General features: G+C 37.5%; 1 protein-coding gene across 1 annotated transcript in view; it reads left to right on the top strand.

The window, feature by feature from the left end:
- AKT3 (AKT serine/threonine kinase 3) overlaps window positions 1-23250 on the top strand; it is a gene marked incomplete at its 3' end in the record, with an annotated part of 153099 nt that overhangs the window by 13961 nt on the left and 115888 nt on the right. The window lies entirely within an intron of this gene.

Here is a 23250-nt window from a genome sequence, read left to right as displayed (position 1 = left end):
AGTGGCATTATGTGGTTAAGCACAAGAGCATTCTTAATTTATCTTCTTGTCTGCAGCAAGCTAATCTGACCATATGGAATTAATGGTCATTAAGGCCTTGGTCTTGTTAATACTTAACCCTCAGCACTACCCCTGTTTATGAGGGTAACTGACAGTGAAGAGGAAGTTGGACTCACTAATTCCTACTTAACCTTGCTGCTGCAGCTGCTGTCACACATGGATCAGACTTAGGAGGCTGTGGTGGCAGCTGGAAGATGTAGCAATAGAGGTGCACAGTAGAAGGTTGATTGGAAGCTGTTGAGGATGTGATACTTTGTGTGAAACTTCCTAGATGCCAAAAATCATTCACTGTGGCTCAGCTTATATTACAAATGCAAGTAGTCTTCATAAAATCAACATAATACTTGCATAAAGCTCAGCATACACCTAATTATTTGCAGACCTGGAAGCCATATGATTAAAGAATATGTTCCTAATTACAAGCCAGTCTAAAGTACAATTTTCTGTTCCATTTGAATTCCTGTGTATTATTGAGATGTTGCTTTATAATGTGTCACCCCGTGATCTGCAAATTTGGGAAGGTTGCTGTTATGTTAAGATTTGAATGGGAAGCCTCTGGAGGTGTCTGGCATTTGTAACATGTAATGATGTTCAGATGCAGTCTTCCATGCTTCATGCAGCTTTGCTTTGGATGCTGGTTGCCCATACGATTATTTTCAAAAGAACAGCATCTCTTTCCCAGAGAGAAGGTGATCTGGATTATAGGATGATTTATGCCTTGAGCTTCTGTAATTCTAGCCCGGAAAGATTTAGACTGGAATAGTGGAAACAAAATTACCCTTTAATTTACAAAGGAATGCTTTGTTTCAATAGCAGTGTGTGAAGACAAAGATCATTATTAGCTTTGTTATTGCAGATTGACATTAAATGTCAAAGAAGCCAAGAGAATGAGAGAAAAATTTTATTATTCTGTTATTATTCCTTTATAAATTGTATTTCAGGATGCATTATGGGTATTGTAGATGAAAGTGGGCTAAAGTGCATGAATCTTAAGGCCTCCTTCCTATTTTAGAATGTATACTTGTATTTATAACAAATGAAATTTTACATGACAGGAACTATCTAAAATTCATTTTTCCTTCCCATCCTCTTGTTCTTTGCTCAGTTTGGGTATTTGATTTCAGTTTTTTGATTATTTGATATAATTTCTTTCAAATGTATTACAAAATTATTAGGATGATCCAAATAATTGCCTTTTACACAACATGAGTTCCTTCACATAATATTGCTCATTCTTATTACACCATGTTGTCAACTCTGTGAGCACTGTATATGCACTGGCATCCAGAAGAGGACAATATACAATGCAAGTCAGTGTCTTACTGAAGACTTGAAATTCTGAAATGTAAAATACAGGTTTTCCTTCTCGTGCTGTTTGGATATATATTAATTAAAGAAAAGCCTACTGAGTTGGCATTTTGATGTCAGTAATCAAAATTAGATAGTAATTGTTTTCCTTTCTAAGCAAAGATATTTCATGACATGCATGTTTCCTTATTTTACTTAACTTCAGGTGAATGCATGGTTGTTTTTTTCCTTGTTATAGGTAACAGCGTAGGTTTAAGTGGGATTTTTTTTTTTTAATTAGATCTAATGTTGTCCTTAATTTTCTGTATCTGACTTATTCTGGTTGTTACTGGATTAAAGCGTTCATTCTGTTTGTTTCTGAAAACAAAAAGTAAAGTGCTGTGGTGTTTTCCAATGTCAAGAATTTGTAAGCATTTAATGCAATGGTTATACATTTCATGTAATTACAACTTCTACTCTGACCTTGCTCTGGAACAAGAGAATCAGAGTTGTTAAGCACCTTTTTTTATGGTTGCCAAGAAAAAGTATCCAATCTTAATCTAAATTCTGAAAGGTGGAATATGCTTGGTAGAAGCTTATTTTGCCAGCTAAATCTTGTCTCTCTGTACCAAGAAGCATTGTGAGATTTAGTAAAGCTGCCCTGGTTCTTCAAGCCATCATGCTATTACAGTTTTAAAGTGAATTCTCTGATAATCACCATTGGACACTCATTGGCTCAGTTCACAGGGTGGTTTTTGTAGGTATAAACCATCTTCCTCCTGGGGGAAGCTGAGCGTGGGATCTTCTCCAGGCCAACACAGAGTGAACTCCACTCCCCACCATCGGCCCTTTGAGCAGCCCTGAGCCACATGTGTGGTGCAACGTTCAGCCTGGGGCTTCAGGTTGAATTGAACTTGAAATAAAACTCATAAACCCTCTATGCTGGAGATATAGGGGCCTGGGCACCAGCTGCTTCGATTGACTGATCTGCTTGTATTATGCCAAATTACTTGATCATGTGGTTACAGCCCAGAACATTTTAAAATTGTTCCCTTCAGCAGTCAGGGAAGTTTGTGATATAAGGAAAAGAACAGAGTAATCTCTCTGTGATTCACAGCACAGTCAAGGAGTATGAGGATGACTTGAAAGTACTGGGATGAATGGTTTTGAAAAGCCAGATAATGAGAGAGGCCATCGCTAAGGTGAGTTAAGTGAACTGAACGTGGGAATGAGAGAGGCGGACAAGCTGAGCTGAGGATCTCTCTCTGGGTTGAGACTTGGATAGAGAGGCTGCGGAAGACAAGGTCCATTGGGGCACAGTGATACAAGCCTTAATGGCTGTGAAATGCACTGAGGAAACGTGCTTTATTTAGTGCTGTATCCATGTCAATAATAGAGGGCTGAGGGCTATATGTAAGCTTTTAACCCTGCTTTTGAGCACTGAAGAGTCGATGTGATGCTGTACAATTGGCTTCAGTGGTCTGTTTTTCTGTGTGTGCTTAAATGATCAACTTATTAAAGTATTACTGTTTTAAAATTAGTGAGCACTCAAAGTTGAGAAATGCCAGAATTAAGTTTATTTGAGGATGATCGTAGTCAGGCTTTGAATAGTCTTTATGAGAAGAAGTTTCAGTGTAGTGAGAGTAGATGATACTGAAGAAGAGGAAGCTATTAGATGTGAATAGTCAAATAGGCAGAGATGACAGGCTGCAGGTGAGAACTTTGGACAACAGAAAACATGAAACCCGAGAGGAAGCAAAGCCTGAGCAGCTCAGCAAACCTCAGGTGCAGTCAGGTCCCATCTCACAGGTGAAAGGAGACCTTGAAGCACAGTGTGGGTGGGCCTGCCTGAGAATGTAATGTGCTCCAGTGAGAGCAGATTCAGACAATGAAACCGTTGGTGGTGAGGACCTTATAGCTATCTACACACTGTGCATTTGCAAAGTGATGTGCTTATCCCTCTGGACCAGCTCCTGTCTGCTACTGTGCCCCGTTAGCAGCAGTAGTGCTTCTGGAAGTACGCTTTGTGTGTTTTAGTTTTGTCTGAAAGGAACCACGTTTGTGCACCCCAGAACTGCTTTGTGCAGCAAACAAAAGTGGATTAACTAGGATGGCAGGAAGATTTGTTGCAAAAGTGCTCTCCTTATCTGTGCTGAAGTACTGATGCAGATGTACCCATGCTACATCAGAACTTGTACAAGCAGAGAGCCAGCGGAGCAGTCTTCTAGATTGAAGTCTCTGTTCAGTCAAGAGAGTAGGGAATGTATTTTGTATGGATGATCTTAAGGCTGTCTGTGTCTTAACCCTCTCAGATCTAGTAATAAGAAGAAATCATCTCATGGCCTTGTGTCCCTGTGCTGCTGGAAAAAAATATTCTTGCGATTTACTGGCTCAGTGTGTTTTGTTTCAGAGAGAAGAATAATTTTTCCTCTTTCTCTTCTCCAGTTATTCCTGTAGCCATGTTAGAAGAGATCTGTTGTCTTCCTTTGAGTTTCCTTTTTAGATGATACCAGTGTTTTTCCTTCTAATGCATACAGGTGAATGGGAAGTGATCTTGACTAAAAATCTGAAATACATTGATCCAAACCTTGCTGCTGCTATGCAGAATTTAAAACACATATTTGACATTTATGCAGTTAGTGTAAGGGCTCTGCAGTAGTTGCTGAAATGACTTATATGCTTTGGATTTGCTTATAAGCACAATCTTTTGCAGAGTGGGTTTTTATTATTGCAAGAGTTAGTCTTTTAAATTTGTATTGATTATTTTTTTTACTGTATTTACTAAATGAACTTTGTTTTATGGGGGGATATATTTTTTATGTACCAGTTTGGGAAAAGCTGTTTTTTTTTTTTTTTTAAATGGGTGAACATACTTGGCATGATTAGAGCTGTGTCATTACAAAAGTGGCCTTTGTGCATATAATTCAGGTGGTATTTTTTTCTTTAAAGCTAGAGTTGTGGAGTTGACCTTGTCTGTGGTCTATAATAGTCACAACAATTAGATTTAAGAATCATTAATAACTATGCTTAATTGCAACCTAATTTCTTTATATATAACCTGTGCACAAGATTTCAATTAGTTTAAACATATGAATAGGTTTAACAGTCTTTGTTACCATGTTATTAAAATATCATTTGGGACAAAGGAAGAATTGACACAGATGGTAACTTTTTAAAGGACCCAGTTTTAAATTTAACATGTCAACTAACTTTTTCTTTAATTGAAAGAGTGTGTGGTTGTTTGTTTATTTTTCAGTCGGGGGAGAATATACTCAGTGTGTATTGCATAACAATATGGCTAAATCATTATTTAAAGACAAACCAAAATGTTGTCAGTTTAAGTCAGTGCCTCTTTTGTCATACTTAAATTACCACACCTCTGTTTGGGCTTCTGCTCTTAAGTGTGTTACATTAGATAATGCTGTTTGACATGACAATCTTTATATGGTTTACAAGATACATTATCTATCCAGTGTAATTTGGGTAAAAATGTATCTGACTTGCTTATGAGGGTGACGTTAGTATAATCTCACAGTTTTTGATGTCCTCATTTTATCTCACAACACTCACCTGAACTACAGAAGTACTACTATACCAATTTAATAGAGAGAGAACTGAAGTATAACATTGCTGCGGCTTAACCATAGTAACTTAAGAAGTGTGATGTAATGAGATGGTAGTGAAAAACAGATGTCAGAAGGCTTTCCTGTGATGAGATTGTCCTGTAAACAGTGTATCACTGCAATACTCTAATACGATTTTTCACTCAATGTTTTTCTCTCTTCATTTTTTTTTTTTTTTAATTTTTTTAAGCAGCCTTTTGTAACTTCTTAGTATCAGAATTGAATCACCTGAAGTAGTGTTAGTATTTCGAAACTCACAGAGTTTATAGAATAATATATATTTGATTTACTGCTGGTCTGTTTTCTTTTTTGCAATTCAGGGCATCATGGAGATATCATGGGATTTTAAGAAATAACCATGTGGAATATATATATTGTTATTATATCTACTATCAAGAAGAATAAACAGTGTAGTGGAACAGATGTATTGTTCCAAATAGGAATACAGTTGTTGTATAAAGTACAGATTAGTTACAGTGTTAGGGTAACATGTCTTCCCATCCCCTTTTCCTCCCCCCAAATCCAGAAAAAGTACTAAGTAATTCAATGGACATTGGGTTTTATAGTTGAACCAAAACCAGACAGATGTTAATTTTGGAAATACACGTTGGAGATTGAGTTCATGTGGTATGTTTGTGAGTTTTTTGTTATTTTGTAGTGTGAATTTTTTTTTTTTTTTTGTTCTTTTTTGGATGGAGGCAGACATGCTTTGATTGAAAAATTAATCTCAGAAGTTATGATACTAATTGCGTGTTATTTACAACCTGTCAGAAATCTTGTTTGCAGATTGTCTGAATTATTTGAGTAGTTTAACACACCTCTAACAAAGAAATTTAAATAGACTATCTTGAACATCTGCTACATGAAGTAGAAGAAATCAAAACTATTTTTTTCTAGTTGTCTTGGTGCGTAGTAGTTAAGGTAAAGTCTTCATTGATGAACCACTTGAAACTAAAGCCTTTCTCATTATAATCTTTCTACTCTAATTCTTTCTAATTAATAAAAAATGTGATGTGTGTTCCAATAAAATATTATGTGAATGTAAAAGAGGCAGCTCCATGACAACCAAAGAGAGAAGAAATGACAGTTAAAACTCTTATATAAACGTGTCTACATCTGTATATCTAAAACTTTTTTTTAAACTTCTCAAATAGCTAGATATTTCTATATCCTGCACTCAGTGTAGAAGTGGATTTAGGTAAACCTGTGAAGTTGCTTGCAGTTGGGGAAAGCTCACATACAGGTTTTTTTGGCTTCCATATATGCTCCGAGCAGAGATCTGTGTTTTCCTGCACCTTTCCCACTGGGAGAGGAGAAGATCCCTCTGTGCCCTTCCTCTCTCCCATTCACTTTGCAGTTGGGTGCCAGGCTCTTCTTTCCGAAATAATGATAACTTTTTTAACCTTACTTGTCCCTGAAATAAGGTCAGAACCATGCAAAAATCTTCAGCTTAATGCAACTAGGATGAGTGCGGGATATTCTATTTGCCAAATAACTGTTCATTCCAGGTACTTTCTGGGTAGTAAATTGGTGAGTATTGTTTATGCAGCTCTCTGCCTTGGGTTATTACCAGTTTCTGCAGGTAAAGACAGTTTTCTATAGTAATCGAAGCCTGAAATGGTATTTTGAACAGTCTCAAGATTTTTCTCCTAAAATCCTTGTTCAGTGCCAGTTTAGATAATTGTGCGTGGTTGATTAATTTCTATTTTTAAATTATTTTTGTTTCAATGTAGCTGTAATACAGCCTGTTCCTAGTTTTTAATTGGTTGTACTGTTGTGATTCTGATTAGTAAAAATCGCACTCTTCTAGATGGAGATGTATTGTAGATGGTAGTGGCTAAAATTCTGTGTGTGTTCTTTGACTCAATATATTAATTCCTACCAGTAATACGCCAGGTAGAAGATGCAGTAATACATTCAAAGGGAGAAAGGTGTTATCCTATGTTTGTATTTGCAGAGTATTAGTAGTGTGGAACATTCATGGGAGTATCAATATGTTTGACCTTGGTGCTGTTGATTTTCAGATTTTTGAAAAGAAGTAGAACAACTTCAATACCTAAAGACAATCTTTATTTGTTATCATCCTTTCAGTGGCTTGTAAGGCACATTTCTGGTGCTTATCACCTTGGGATTTGGGCTTTCACATGACCTGAGTTTTATGGTGGAAAAGTGCTTTTACTATTCCTGACAACAAGAAGTTACTTGTTACGCAGGAAAACAAGGCAATGGTTTTTTTCAGTATTCTGGACACACTGGTTTTACATATTCTGTTCCAGTTCCTATGTAATGAATGCTGCCTTATTGCTCATGTTCTGAAGGTTTTCTCCCTTCACAGCAGTTTCTGTTATTCATACCAGTTTGTTACCCATGGGGGCAATACTTTTAAAGAAGCAAAGCTAACATTCTCCATTGCAGGAATTAGGGAAGCAAGATGTTAACAATTCGTTGTCATTTTCCAGCTCACGACCCTTTTGGCCTGGCGGTGCTGCATGGCCAGCAGATGTTGAATGTTTGCTGTTGGGGGAGACTTTGAGGAACTGTATCCCAAATATATGTTTTCAATTTAATAGAACTCCTACTCCTTATTTTTGCTTAAAGCTTAAGTAGTCATGGTGAAATACCTTTGGCATACTGTAATCCGTTAATTAAACTTAAATTCATTTGTGTTTATGTCACTTTCACATTGAACATGTTATTGTAAGGATAACTTGCTTGCAGTACTGGGGCTTTTGATATCTCATTAAAAAACCATCTTCCCTCAATATACCTATGTGCCACTCCAACAAATCTCCCAAATCTTAGTGCTTGCTTTTATTTCAAAGCGAATCCACGTACCTGTTCTTCTTACCTCTCAGCTAGGTCAATCAGCTTATGCCTCTTTGGGACCAATTTCTCTTATACTAGCCCTGCTGTAATTGTTAAAAACATTAACAAGGTCAACAGCTGCAACTTGAAACTAGATCCTGAGGGAGTTTCAGAACTGGACTTGAGAAGTCGAAGTTTTGGGGCACGGATATCAAAGAGGCAATGAAGCCTGCAAACTGAGATATTGAAAAACAAGCTTTGGGAGGAGATCAGACTAATGATGATTTAGGGAATGAATAGAAGGTGGAGGACAAGGGAAGAAGGTTTTGTAACCATTTGTGCTGTCTTGATTGCTTTCTGTTTTCTTGGAGGAACTTCATGAGCATCTCTACAATCTGTTGACAAAATGAGAGGTTTTTTTTCCCACCAAAATGTGGAAAGAAGGTGATACTAATGCCTGGGATTTATTCAGCCTCCAACTTACTGAGAGCAGTTTGATCTTTCCTGTACTGCAGGCAAAACAGTGTTGCTCAGTTCTAGCAGTACAGACCTTGACTTGTACTGGAAGGATTTCCTGGCTCTCAGGGTTGATCTCCATTAGCACATAATATGGTACAGTAGAAGCAAATCTGTCGAGAGGTGCTTAGATTTTGATGCTCATACTATCTCTGCATGTTTTGAGAGCCTTGCTTTGGATTCACTGTCATGTCTATTCCTATGGACTTGAGAGCCTTTTGGCAGTAGGAATGTGTGAAGTGTGGTCACAGTGTAAGCCAAAGCTTATAATAGCTGATAATTGGGAGATTTGCTTCAGATATATGTTCCTTATCTGTAATGTAGATGTACCTTCAGTCTCATTTTTTCCTGTCCTCTTCAGTACCATCTCTGTGTCCCAGTTAGTCTGTCTTGTTAGTGATTACTTCCTTTGCAAATCAGGGCAGTGTTAGCTTACTTCTTACAAATCTACGTACATTTCTTTGTCATCACAGATCATTGCAACTGACATCTTGTTTACCGCAAATTCTGAATTTATAGTTTGCTTTCTTAAAACTGATAGGAAGATAGGACATGAATGTCAGATGCCAGCACACTGCACTGATAAGAGAACATGTTCCATCTTTTAAGGTACATTCAGAAGTTCACTTTTAAAATGTTGGTCTTGCCTTTGGGGTAGTCTTCTCAAAAATATTTAATTGCAATATGGTAGCATATTAATTGTGTAAAATTAGAAAGTCCCCAGTTTCATGAGTTGTTACCATTTTTACATTGACATTCCAAACTGCATAATCCTCAGTTCTTCACATTTGAACAGCTGAAGTGTAAAAATTTTACTGGGGATAGCTTCCTGCTGGCCTTTTGTCAACATTGTCATAATAGGAAAGTTACTAAAGCCAGAATAATCTTCGCAGATAGCTGCTAATAAAGTCTAGATAATGAGAATCATGCCTCCAGAGAGAGATCTGATTGCTACTTTATGCAAGTGTTCTATGCTTTTGATTGTGATAAACTCACACAAACCTATGTTTGTAATGAAGAAAGATGTGTAAGATGGTCAATTATGTAAAGAATTGGGCCAACAGTATCTTAAATTTGGCACTCAGTATTGTGGATTTTAACCTGAATTTGTCCAAGTCAGTTTCCCTTGGATAAAATGGAAATAGCATTGCTACTTCACCTCTGAGGATTTGTGAATGTAGATTCATCCTTGTGAAACTTCTGAGTGCCTCATGTTTCAGTATTCATGCTTTTGAAAATGTAATTGTTTATGTAGGACGTAGAATGAGTCTAATAGTAGTTGAAGTTCAGCCTGGTAGAGAAGCAGTGGATTTTTTGGGGTTTTATCACCCTGACGTGTTGCAGAGGAAGAAGTGAAATCTGTCAGGTCATACAGAGGAAGGAGTTGTTAATAAGATGCAAGAGACCAATTGTCCTTTATAAATTCTTAAGGTTAGTTGTTTTGCTAGATGTCTTCCAGAGAGACCAGAGGAAACCCCTTAACAGTGATCACTGGGAGAGTAATCCATAGGGACATGACAACATCTCGACCTATACTTACACTCTTTTGATGTGATGAAACTTTGCAGATAGATTAGTGATATAATTTCTACACATGTAAAAATATGCACAAGATAGTGTGCTTTCTTACAGCATTAATTGCTTTACTTTAAAACTAGTATTCGCTCACTTTGTGTTGAACAGTGCTGTCTTTTATAAAATCATGCCAGTTTATGTATGCTGACTAATACATTGGAAACTTTTCTGAACAAGCTTATTCTTATCTTGAGAAACAGCAGCAGCTACTGTATTTTAATTAGGAGCTTGTGAACTTGTCTCTGATAGATGCAGTTCCATGTTTACTTGAAACTTGTGTTAAGTGGAAGCTGTTGCTGAAATGGGGGAAGTGTCAAGTCCTCTTCTTGTTCAGTTGTGTTGGCACTTGTGCGCATAACAGTGACATGGTGAATCATACCAGGAAATTTATTTGGCTGAAAATGAATCTATTTTTATTTTCCTAGCTGGCTTTCAGATGGATCGTTTCCCTGGCCTGACTCACCATGTAGCTGCACAACCAGTAGTGCTGGCACACAGGGGAATGTGCGAGTGGCAGTGCGGAGGGGCAGGACAGTGGCCTCCTGATGGTGGCCCCAACTTTTGCAAGAGTCAATCAGTTATAGAACTGCACCTAAAACTGAGGTTATCGCTACAGCCAGATGGCAGCACAACTAGTTTGTATCTCAAGATGGTTTTCTTTAAGTTCATGTTTAGAAAAGGGCCATTGATTTACTCTCTGTGCCAGTCCTAAACGTGACTGAATTAAAAAAATGCTACCAGGAGATCAGCTACTTGCTATTCCTGTGTGTTTCTGATTTTTAAACAAACTAATTTTTAACAGAGTAGTGACTTGGCTAATGGGTGAAACATTAAGTCATTCCTTAATCCAAACGACACAGTAGTTTTGTGATGCTCTTGGGGTGAGTTTTGAAAGCTATTTTAAAAGAGTATTGTAACAAAAAAAACCCAACACTCAGAGCTCATGACAGACATACACCCAGAAGCCAATGAATCACTAGTCTCAGGTGGTTATTACTTGAGATTAAAATTATACTTACGGTTCTCATGATCTTTTCCCTCACTTGATCCAACCAACCTTGCTCCAGAGGAGACAGGGAATTGCTGTTATGTGCAGCAGCGGGGGTAACCATGCTGATATTAGGCCAAATAGATAAATTTCCTGGAGAATGTGTTTCATTCTCCAGGGCCAAATGCCTTTTAGTTTCCCATTTGCCACAACCATAATGCTAGTTCTTTTTTCCAACAAAAATAACACCACCCACCCCTCCCTCACCCCAACAAACAAACAAACAAACTCTTTTTTTTTGGGGATTCTTTCTAACACTTGTAGTTCCTCTGCACAAGATACAAGAAGATAGATGTAAATATTATTTAGCCAACAAAGTGGGAGTTAGGGAAATGGTTATGGTCATAGTGCATTATTTGTGGTATATAATAGCTGTGCAATACATACTGATGTATAAGACTCAGTCACTTTTTTTTTTTTGTGCCAGCCTCTGGAATGTCAGTATAGTCATTAATGCCACAAATGTTGAGTGTATCGATAGTGAGAGTTTAAATAATCTACTGTAGATAGGCAAATAATAATAAATATTAGCTTTATTAAAAGCTCGACCCACTCAACCAAGGTCATGTTCTCAAAAATTGTAGTGTTAATAGGTATTTTGAGTGGTTTTGAGGAACTTGCTTCAGTGATTAAACTTATTCTTACATAAGAACATAAAATTTGAATTTGTGTTGCTTTCTGGTAATGAATTTTCCTATAAAAGATGTAACAAGTTGCTCCTCCAGAGCTGGGTAAAAATGAGAGGGAGAAAAAGTTCTTTTTATTGAGAGGCAGCATGAGTGCAAAAGCATCACTGGTTGTACATAGTGTGTCTGACCTTTCCTTACTAAAGGAAAATAGCAATATCTCTATAATAAAGTAAGTCTTGCTGGATAGAAGGTCACAGGTCTTTATATTTAGTGAAGTCATTGCCACTGGTAAATTGCCTCACAATATGTGTTTGCATTTTTGTAGTAGATGTGACCCTGCCTCAGAGTTTCAGCACGTTAATAGCCTTTCATTTCTTGCAATCCACCTTATTCCCTAAAAGCCATCACTGTGGTTGGTAGACTGTTGATGTCAATATATTCGTAGCTGTAGTGCAGAAGAAAGTTTGATTAGATAAGAAGGGTGGCTTACCACAATGTATGTCTTTTGCCAATTGGCATATTTAAAAATGCTCCAAATATCTTGTATTCTTTGGAGTTCCTTGAAAATCTGTATTTCTTCACTTAGAGTGTGCATATTCTATTTTTTAATACACTAAGCAAGAAATAAATAAATTCATTAACATTTTAATCACTCCTCAGAATGGATGAATATTAACAATTGCTCTCTATTAAGAAATTTGATGCATCATGATTAAATCAATGATTGAAGAACACATTATTAAACTATTTAGAACATACTATATAGGAAGAGAATGGTGTTTAAATTGCACCATTTTAAATACAAATGCTTTTAGTGTACATGAAGCTTTACGGAGGCTTAAAATCAGAAAGACAGAACTCAACAAAGCATGTAAAGATGGCAGTTTCCTTACATCCTTACTGTGAGGAAAGAGGTGGATTTTTTTTTCCCTGCATTTTAGCTGCATGAGTGTGCCTTTTTAATTATGGAATTGTGAGCTGCTGTGGAGCCTGAGATACAGAGCAGGTACTGAGAGCAGAAAGATCAGGAGAACTCTCTCAGAGTCTGTAGTTGGGATGGTCTCCAAGGAAATAGCCTTTTCTGCTTGTGCCCTACTGAAGAGTGCTTTCCTTTCTGAAAGAGAATCATGCAGTGATGGTTTCACCTTTTACTGTACCTAAAGATTCTGTTCCTCGTTTGAAATTATATAAATGGGAGACTTCGAATGCTTCACAGATATTTTCCTTTTGGTTCAAACTGTAACTGCTATTGGTTATTCCCAGCTTTAAAGTCTGTCATAATGTTTGCTACACCTTTCCCTTGGCCGCAGTTGTTCTCTGGCCTTGTTTGAAAGAGTTGCTGGTAAATGCTACTATTTTTGCATTATTCGAAGCAGCTGATGGGCCTGTTGAGGGTAGAGAGCGATTGATAAAATGGGAAGGGTATAGACAATGGAGGCATTTAAAAGATTGGTTGGATTGGCTGGGAATGTGAGCAACCTGGCTGTAGAAATGAAGCACCTATCACGAGTCACAGGAACGTTAAAGAAGAAAAAACTGTAGAAAGTTTGATGTGAGGTTAGAGTTTCAGAAAAAAAAAAAAAATCCTGAAATCTTTAATGGGAGAGACTGGTAATTTTTAGGTTTTTTTAAGAAATCATGAGAAGTTTTTGTAACAAAGGAAAATTCTGTGGTAATTAAAGTGACTTCTGAGATGCTGCAACATGTCCTTGTCCTTCAGTGACTGGAAGATAAAGTTAAATGAAAAGCATTATCTTTTTGTTTGTTTTGTTTACAGTGCTATTATGTCATTTTAAGGAAAAAAATATAGACAAATATAATTAATCCCTGGAAACTCCCAGCTCAAATACTATACTGGAAAGTAAAGGAATACAGGAAGGGAACAAATTAATGTATCCTGGTAGTAAGGTGCCTGTCATCTATGGATTTCAGTAAGGACCTACCATTACAAACTAGAAAGGCAACAGTTTCATTTAGCAACTAAATAAGATATGGTCATAAAAACCCATGTTTTAAAGACCAGGGTGTGAAACTTCAACTCAGATATTTCTTTCCATCTCAACATATGGATGTGAAAGCTGGAAATCCAACAAAGGTACAGACATCTAAATGCCTTTGAAAGCAAACGCCTTAGAAAAATACTATGTATTAAATGGAATGAATTTATAACAGATGCCAAGATTCATTAGACAGCTCAAAAACCCCTTGGCTCTAAAGTTATCCAGAAAAGAAGATGGAATTATCAACTGGAACATATGTTAAGAATGAAGCCAAAGCATCTGTCATGGAAAGCATGCCACTGGGCAGCTGGAGGAGCACACAAAAAGCACCAACTGAAAGAGTCTCTCCATTGAACAATGCCTAAGGTAAAAAAAATAATTGTGAGACATTGCACTGCGTGTGCAAGGAGTGGCTCAGAGTAGGTAAAAACTGCACAGGCTTTCTTTTTCCCCTCCTCACCCCCCAGTGTGTGTAAACTGAAGGTTTTGGGTGGTTTTCTGTTAAGATTGCAGATGGTAAGGGATGATTAAAAGTTGAAGGTCAGAATTAAAAAGTACAGATTAAGTACAGTACATAGCTGTCATGTATTTTCATTTATTTTAGAATTTGTGTATACTTTCTTTAACCACAAAAAGAGAAAGAAGATTGTGTAATTAAATAAATCTTCAGATGCATTCCCGCCGATTGGCGTAATCTATAATTGGCATTCAGGATTACTTGGATAAAAATCCAGAATTATTTTATCCAAGTAACCATCTATAGTTAATGACAGAAATATGGATTTCTTTTTCTCTGAGAACACTTGCTCGTATCTTTTTTTACTTTTGTCACTTTGCAGGAGCAGCTCTCTTCGTTATTGTCTTTTAGCTTGCCCTAGTATTAGCTTAATGTTACAAAGGTTTGTGTTAGAAAGACCTTAGCAGAATTTAAATTTCATAAGAGGCTTCTAGTTGAAATGTAAGCTTTCAAATCTGTTATCTCAATCTGTCTCTCAATCTTATGTTATGCAAGACGTTTTATTAAAATATAACCATCTGAACTAAGTTTGTCCAAAGTAAGTATTCAGTAATGTTTTAGACTTGGTAAATAGCATTGTTTTGTGTTCTTTCTTTCTCTGCTGATTTTCCAGGCAAAAAAATGAAGTCTTCACTAAGTAACATGGAGACATTCCCAAACAAGTGTGTGTGTGTGTGTGATATGGTGCTTTTTTAAAAAAAAAAACAATTGCATTGCTTGGGTTTTTCCCCTTGTTGAATCATCTCACTGACACCCAACCTAACACATGGGAATTAATGCCTCCTGTGAGAAGTTTGAACAACCCTTTCACCTTTCAGATGCATTTTATGAGTCTAACTAGTGAACCAAGACTGTTAGTTTCACTTAGCAAGGTAACAAGTTTAGGCAAAGTGAATAGCTCCTCAGACATTTCAAAGCTGCAGCTTTTCTGTTTCTTCCACTTACAACAGGATGAGTGTGATAGTGATTATTTCTTAATGCCTCTTAAAGGTGAGAAAATCTTGCAAATGCAGTTCAGCTGCACTTAGAGGCTTAACACTCAGGAAACATAATTTGGTTTTACTTTTCTTTTAAAATATTTACAGATACTTCTATCCCGTTTACAATTTGGTGTTGATGGAACTCAGTTTAAATACCTTCTTCCCATGCACTGGAGGTGAGGCATCTAGCTGTTGTCTCCTTCAGACCCTACATGGTCACAGTTTTCTACTTTGACAGATTCTGCTTCTGATTTATGGTGTAATTAGATCCAGTTAAGACTGTAGGTGAAACTTCGTTTAGCAAAATTTTATCAGAGATTGTCTATTCTGCTAAATTCAGAGCAAGCTTTGGTTGTGCTACATAGAAAAATAAGCCCCACACTCCCCTGAATATCTTTTATCCTTTCATTTCCATGACTGTCTGTTCTTTTATTGAGCTTGGCAACTGAAATTTCTGTGTTTTCAGTTTGTAATAGAGTACTGTAGGCCTGAAGACAGGCTTAGAAGTTATGTCTCTGGAAATAAAAGAAGTGAAGAGACATTGTGTGGTATACTGTTTCAAGTTATGTGTTGACTAGTGTTTTGAAATACAGTTGTCTTGTGCTCACTGCTAAAGATTTTTGCTGAAGAGTACATAACAATGAAAAATATTCGAGAGCTAAAAATACAGGATTACTACATGCTTTGACCTGTGGTCAGTGAGTTGGCAGGAGTAGCCTTGTATTGTTTGTTCAAGGTTTGTTTGAAGAGAACAATTATAGGATGATCATTAAAAATATTGACATATTATATTTCAGGAGCAGAGGATTAAAAGCACACCTTGAAGAAAGAAGGTTTTTAAGAACAAAAAAAACTCAAAAAAACAAACACATTAGCTAAATCTTACTTTGAAAAATATGAAATTCTAGTTATTGAGGAAGTGGCTGTTTATGGAAATTGTGTATTTTCCTGTGCATTTTCCTTGCTGTATTTTGAAACAATATACTACAAAATCGTAATTTTACAGAATCTTCATCTCTGAGAGAGAATCAACCCGTCATTCTTGAGGATCCCCTGTCAGATGAAGGAAACCCCTCAATCTTTTGCAAAAAATTGTTGATGGAAGACTTTGTCCATCCATTTTGATGCAGAGTCAAAATCAAACTAGATGTACAGGGTAGTAGTTAGGACTAAGAGGGGTTGCCAGACTGACAGTCTGAATGAGTGGTGCTCTGGTATAGAGATCTGGTTTGTGTGGATGAGTATGTGTGGTTCCCAGAATGCAGTTTTGTTGAGTTTACGCCAGACTTTTGACTAAATTAGTTCTGTAATAAAACAGGAATGTTTCAGTCTTTGTTTTTCTGCTTTGTAGGGTCAGCACGCCTGCATTATTCTGTCCTTGTCCCTGACTCAACTTTTATTACTTTCATAGCTGGTTTGAGACGTTGTTTTGGGAACTGCCTGTGAAGGAAGACTGATGTGTCCTTCCACTTACGCTCTGGTGTCCTGCTGAATGTAGTCACTCCCTTCTCCCAAAACTGTTACCTGTGCTTAAGCGTAACATAAATAGCAATGTTGGGCAGGTATGAGAGAGCTGAGTTCTTCCTGAGCTGCGGAGCTGCAGCACTGGCTTTGAATATGAGAGGAAATAAATAGATAAACTCACCCCTTTATTTTAATTCAGTTCAGGCTTCTGGTTGAAATTCAGAGAAGGCTTGCTGCTTCATGTAGCTGCTTCTTGTGCCAGGCTGGAGAAGATGAGACTTAGGCTCTTCTTTTGTGAGTCCACTTGGTCTTGTGGAAGATCAGGTAGAATGAGAGGTGCTCCATATTTTCCCCGGTTAAACTGAATGGGATAAGGAGCGTAACTTATGTCCAATTAAAAACAAAACAGAAATTCCCTCCCAAGCCCACTTTTCTTAAAATCTAGGTAATCTTTAATTTTGTAATGTTTGAAGGTGTCGATGACTCTTAGGGTTTCCTTTGTATAAATAATGTTTATTGGACAAATGGACAATTGTAGTGCAGATCTGTGAATCTTAATAAGAAAATGGCAAAGTGCATCACTTCTTCATTAACCTCACTAAGCTAGGTGAACTAGTACAGCTGTCCTTGTGCTGCAAATTACCTACCAAAATAACTAGCTAACTTCAAAAATATTGGCCTGTGTTTCCAACACGGCTGCCAACTTAGATTATGTATTAATACATTTTATTGGATTTAAAAATGTAGTGTTGGAAGAGATTTTGAGTGTTAGTTGTCTGTCCCCCATTTTGATGTAGAGTCAAAACCAAAGAGTCCTTGCACAATGTTTGTCTGGAATGTTCTTGAAAGCTCCAGCGACCTTCTGACACGAAGTTGTTCTGCAACATAACATACTTCATTTGGACCAACTTTCCAACAATATGTAATCTGAATTTCCCTGCTGATCAGTTTTTGTACTACCATCTGTAGATGTGAAGCACAATTAATCACTGTCCTCCTTATGAGACTTGCATATATTAAGATTATTATATTCCACTTCCCTCTTATTCCCTACCATATCTGTTGTCTAGACTAAGCCTAGCCAGTTATTTTAACTGTATTTCAAACTTGGTATTTTCTTATAAACAAACAAATAAGAAACTTTATAGTCTTGTTCTCTCAGGACTTTTCTCAAATTAGCTTTTTTTTTTTCCTTTATTTGTTAGTGCTCAAAGATTGTAAATGGTGGTATTTCAGAACTTTCATCTTTTGCCTGATAGACAGGAATGATTTATTGTTTTATTTATTTCCGTTGATTTACATACAAAATCTTTGGTAATATATAGCATAATGATATTTGTCTCTTTTGTAACATTGTTGCATTGTTTGTTCTTCCCAGATTTTTTTTCAAAGATAATCAAATTTCTAAATCTGAACTACTTTTCTAAAGAACTTTTGCTGAGTGTCTCCATACATGACTGATTTATAACCAGATTTAAAAAAAAAGAAAAAACAAACCTTTTGGAATTTTTGTCTTCCTCTTTATTGTTCTATAGATGATTCGCTAAAACCATCCTTTCTCTAAGGTTGTTTTTTCTTAGAGTTTTTCAGATGTTCGTAATTGTTCTGTGCTGGTTTTATTTTTTGTAGATGCTAAAGATATATATAGGTTTTGTTTGTTTGTTTGTTTGTTTTTTCATTTTGTCCAAAGAAATGATCACTTCAGTAATCATTGAATGTCTGTGACATTCAACACTCTGATCAGTAAAAGCAGAATTCAAAGAAATAAGAAGTGGAGAATTATTATTCTTCCCATCAGTGTGACCCAGAAGACTTTGTTTATTCTGGGAAGCTGGATGAATAATATAAATGAATAATACTCAAATACTTCCTTGAATATCTTGATTTCCATTGACTGTGGTAGTGCTATTATGATCATATTTTGCTTTTTTTTTTTTTTTTTTGCTAAGGATTTTGGGGTCTTTTTGAATGTATTATAAAGAGAGTTGGAAAGAGTGTTTAACTGTTTGTGTTTTTTTTTAATCTTTTGTTTCTGTTAGGGATGTTTTAGTAATCTTTAGTCTTTTCTAAAAAGAAGAGATGACCTTAAATCAAAATAATACATTTTTGTGATGTTTTACTCTCTGGGGAAAAAAAAACCAAAACAAAACAACAAAACAAACAACCACCAAAAAACAACTTTGTTTGTTTATATAAAGCATACTGTTTTCACCTGAGGAAGATAAATACAGTGATATTCTGAATTGTCATGGTTGGTGAAGATACCCTGAGCAATGTTGTATGTAATCTTTGACCAGTGATCACTGTAGAGCTCTTGTTTTGATGAAAGATTATATGGTCTTTGCTTGTGACTCCTACTGTCAGGTATTTTTAATAGATTCACACATCTTGTGAGGCTTACAAGATTTCTTTGAAAGCAGGGCTGTGCTTAGGTGGGGTATTATTTTAGTGCGTTTACTTCCATGTAGAGGTTTCTTTTCAAGTTAGTGCTAGTGCTAATTTTAAAGAGAAAATGGCAATTATTATTTTTTTTTTAAATTTTTTTTTTCCCTGTTTGTGTTGGGGGGTGTGTGTTTGTGTGGGTTTTTTGAGATGGGTTTTTTTTTTTCCCCTCCTGGTTGTTTGCAGAAAAGGACCCTGTACTGTGATGCTGCAATAGGCTTGGGAGTGGACTTGATGATCTAGGAGAGCCTTTCTGGTGTTCTCATCTCCTTGGCTGCTCCTTTTGTACCAGCAGCTTCTGAATGTGGTTATACAGGAAATAAGTTTCTGAAGAGTTTTCCCTCTTTCCCTTTCTCTTGCCTCTAACAAAATATAGTAGGGAGCATCCAGTGTGCCCATCTTCCTAAATGTTAGTGTGATACAAGCTTCCTGCATGTATCCTGAATACTTAGAAAATACTTCCCTTTTTTGGAATCTTGCAGGCAGTTTTCTCACTGACATCCCTCTGTCAAGACACCTCATATTTTAGAGCTCAAGCAAGGTAAGTGCCAGGAGAGTTGTCACATGTGACTGCTGTAGCACGGTAGTTCACCTTGCTCCATTTAGCAGTCAGCAATGGACTGACTGTAGCACCTGAGGCCACTGAAGGGGAAATAATCTTATTACCGCCCAGAGTGAATCCCTCAGTGAAGGAGAATTCCTCCAGGTTCTGCCCTAGTAAAAGGTGGGAGTTTCCTGGCAGGCATTTCTCCAGCAAGATGGCTACGTTAGCAGGAACTTTCACATCAAACGAAACCTTAACGTGAAGATTTAAAAAAAAAAAATAAAAAAAAAATCAAAAAAAAATCAGTTTTTCCCATTAACCAGTAATTTTTGCTGGGAAGTTCACAGCTTCAGCTCCTGGATAAATACAGTCATGTTTTGAATTGCAGCCCCCAGCAGGGAGGGCCTGTCCTGCTAACATTCATTTTCCTTTTCTAACCTTTCAGCTGGTAACAAGAGAAGCTCCAAAACCTGCAGATGGGCCAGTAATGTTTCACTTGCTGATCACAGTTGCCCTAATATGTGGGTAGCTGGGAGTATGTACCCAACAGTTGTGGTGGGTTGACCCTGGCTGGACACTAAGTGCCCACCAAAGCTGCTCTGTCAGCCCTCCTCAGCTGGACAAGGGGAGAAAAATATGATGAAAGGCTTGTGAGTTGAGATGAGGACAGGGGGAGATCACAGTTACCATTACAGGCAAAACAGACTTGACTTGGGAAAATGAATTTAATTTATTACCAATCAAATCAGAGTAGGGTAATGAGACATAAACCCAGATCTCAAAACACCGTCCCTCCACCCTTCCCTTCTTCCCAGGCTCAGCTACACCTGATTTCTCTACCTTCTCCCCTCAAGCAGCACAGGTGGACAGGGAATGGGGTTTGCAGTCAGTTCACCACATGTTGTCTCTGCTGGTTTTTCCTCCTTATGGGTAGGACTCCTCACACTCTTCCCGTGCTCCAGCGTGGGGGTCCCTCCCACAGGAGACAGTCCTCTACGAACTTCTCCAATGTGAGTCCTTCCCATGGGCTGCAGTTCTTCACAAACTGCTCCAGTGTGGGCTCCTTCCAAGGGGTGCAGTCCTTCAGGAACAAACTGCTCCAGCCTGGGTCCTCTATGGGGTCACAAGTCCTCCCAGCAAAACTGCTCCAGCCTGGGCTTCTCTCTTCAGGTCCTGCCAGGAGCCTGCTCCAGCACAGGCTTCCCATGGGGTCACAGACTCCTTCGGGCACATTCACCTGCTCTGACGTGGGGTCCTCCCCGGGCTGCAGGTGGATCTCTGCTCCACTGTGAACGTCCATGGGCTGCAGGGGACAGCCAGCATCACCATGGGCTGCACCACGGGCTGCAGCGGAATCTCTGCTCTGGCGCCTGGAGCATCTCCTGCCCCTTCCTTCACTGGCCTTGCTGTCTGCAGGGCTGTTTCTCTTGCATATTCTCGCTTGTCTCTCTGTCTGCTATTGCTGTTGTGCAGCAGGTTTTATTTCCCTTCTTAACTGTGTTATCCCGGAGGCATAATGACTGTCACTAATGGGCTTGGCCTTGGCCAGCAGCAGGTCTGTCTTGGAGCTGGCTGGCATTAACTCTGTTGGACATGGGGGAAGCTTCTAGCAGCTTCTCGAAGAAGCCATTCCTGTAGTCCCCCAGTACTAAAACCTTGCCACGCAAACCCAATATGACAGTAAATACTGTTTCTGAGAGAAGTTTTTTTCTGATTTCCTAGCTCATTCCACCCCAGCTCCCACCCCCAGCTTCCCTTGATCTTCATCATCTAAGACTTCTGACATGATATGTTGGTAAGCACTTACTATTGAGGGCTTGGATTATTTTGGAGGTGGGAGGCATAGTGTAGTGCTAGCTTGAGATGGGAAGTTGGTATACCTTTCCTGGGAAGTTAGTGTACATTCTTATGTAGAATTCTACTCAAATTCAGTGCACTCTGTCCTCTTCTGATACAGTTTTGGTTGTAACATGGCATTTCACACTCCTTTTGTAGTTTTAGACTCACATTCCCTACTTATTAAGCAAATTGGGTGTTTTAATGTGGTGCTACAAGTGCTCATTAAAGCTATTTTTCCAACAGCTGATCATTATTTCTCCCTTTATTTTTTTTTTTTAATTTGAGAAAGCTAGCCAGCAGAGATTTTTATTTCATTTGTTCTATGTAAAATAGTCAATTCATTTTCCGTTCTTTGTTCTTACAGCTCTTAAACGGTTAGAAATCTGTTTTCAGTTGCTGCAAGTAGCCTAAAAAAGCTTATCTATTTTATTCTTACCTGTGGATGTAGTTGGGTGCTTTCTTTGCGGTGTCCTGTGGTATGAGTACTCTGTAATCTGCTAAATTCTGCTTTTCCAAATGGGTCAAATGTTTTGGGAGTATGAATCAGCTTTCTGAAACCTACTTCTGAATTTTGAAGTACCTTCTCCAAGAAGCATTAAATGCAGGAATAGAAGACATGGGGCTGCAAACTTTGGTCATATTGTATTTTTAAATTTTCTTAAACTTATTTCAAAATCAAGTTGTTTTTATTGGATATGAGTGTCCAGTGACCTGGTTGGCATTGTTTCCAGAAATCTAGATAATGATATGGATACTTCTCTTTCATGTGTGATTTGACTGTATATTGCATAAATATCTTTTCTGGATGAAAAAACTCTGAGTATTACTTAATAGTCTTTTCTTGCAGGTTAACATTTTGGATTTTTTCTGCAATAGGTAAGTGGATACATAAAACACCACTCAAGAGGTGTAAGATGGTGATAGTGGAGCAATTTTGAATTCTGGCCTAATTCACTTTGTGGTAGCAAATTTTGCCTATGGGAAGAGCTGCATTTTGTCATAAAAGTAATATTTGCTGAATGGAATATAAGGAATGTGTTTGTGAGTTGGTATAGTAGCACAAGTTACAAATTAGAAAGTAAGTTATATTTTCAAATTTCCCAAAGGTCCTTTGTGGTTTGGTACAAATGTCTGGACTATGATTATGGTCCTTGTGCAGAGAAGCAGTAGTTCCTTGACTCGTTGCTTCATTGCCATTAGATTTGGAAAACTTGCAACCTGACAGAAGTGTGGTGATAGACACAGATAGGAGGTAATGCCTACAATTCCAGCCATCAATGTCTGGGGTGGAAGGACCTTAATAAAGACCTGTGAGTGAAATAATTTTAGTTCACCTCAGAAATGCAAATTGCGACTTGTACTACATTAAGAGAGTGTAAGGGGAACTGAATATAACTATTAAATATATAATATATCTATAATAATAAAAATTTGCTGGTGGATACATTTAAGAAGTTCATTATTGAGCTTCAGACATTTAAATGACATTTCTAAGACCAGACAGGAATTATGTTTAAATACCTGACAGCTCCTGTAGAAATCTGTAGTATTGTTATAAATGAAACTGTGAGCATACCTTAACATTTTACATGTACAGCAAAATGTTACATAGATAAACATATGACAGCCTGTGGCGGTTAAATCAAACTCTGTAATGGTACTATATTGCATAACTGAATGCTTATGTTCTGCAGGAGGTTTTGCCTTTACGGGTCTGTGATGTCTGTGCTGGATCCTGTTGAGATAAATCTGAATCACTGCCAGTGCTTTCCTCTGATCTATTACAGCCTTATTTCTTAACAGTGGTAATTTCTCTGTAAAATTAAGATTCCAAGCACATATGGCACTGCATTTTAAATATACATGCTTTAAAATTGGGTAATAATAGATGAAAAAAGGCCTTGGTTGTCCCTGCAAACGT

The sequence above is a fragment of the Nesoenas mayeri genome (assembly GCF_963082525.1).
Source record: "Nesoenas mayeri genome assembly, chromosome: 3".
NCBI classification, from domain to species: Eukaryota; Metazoa; Chordata; class Aves; order Columbiformes; family Columbidae; genus Nesoenas; species Nesoenas mayeri.
Note: the sequence above shows the minus strand (reverse complement) of the source record. Positions and strands in the feature narration are given on the sequence as shown.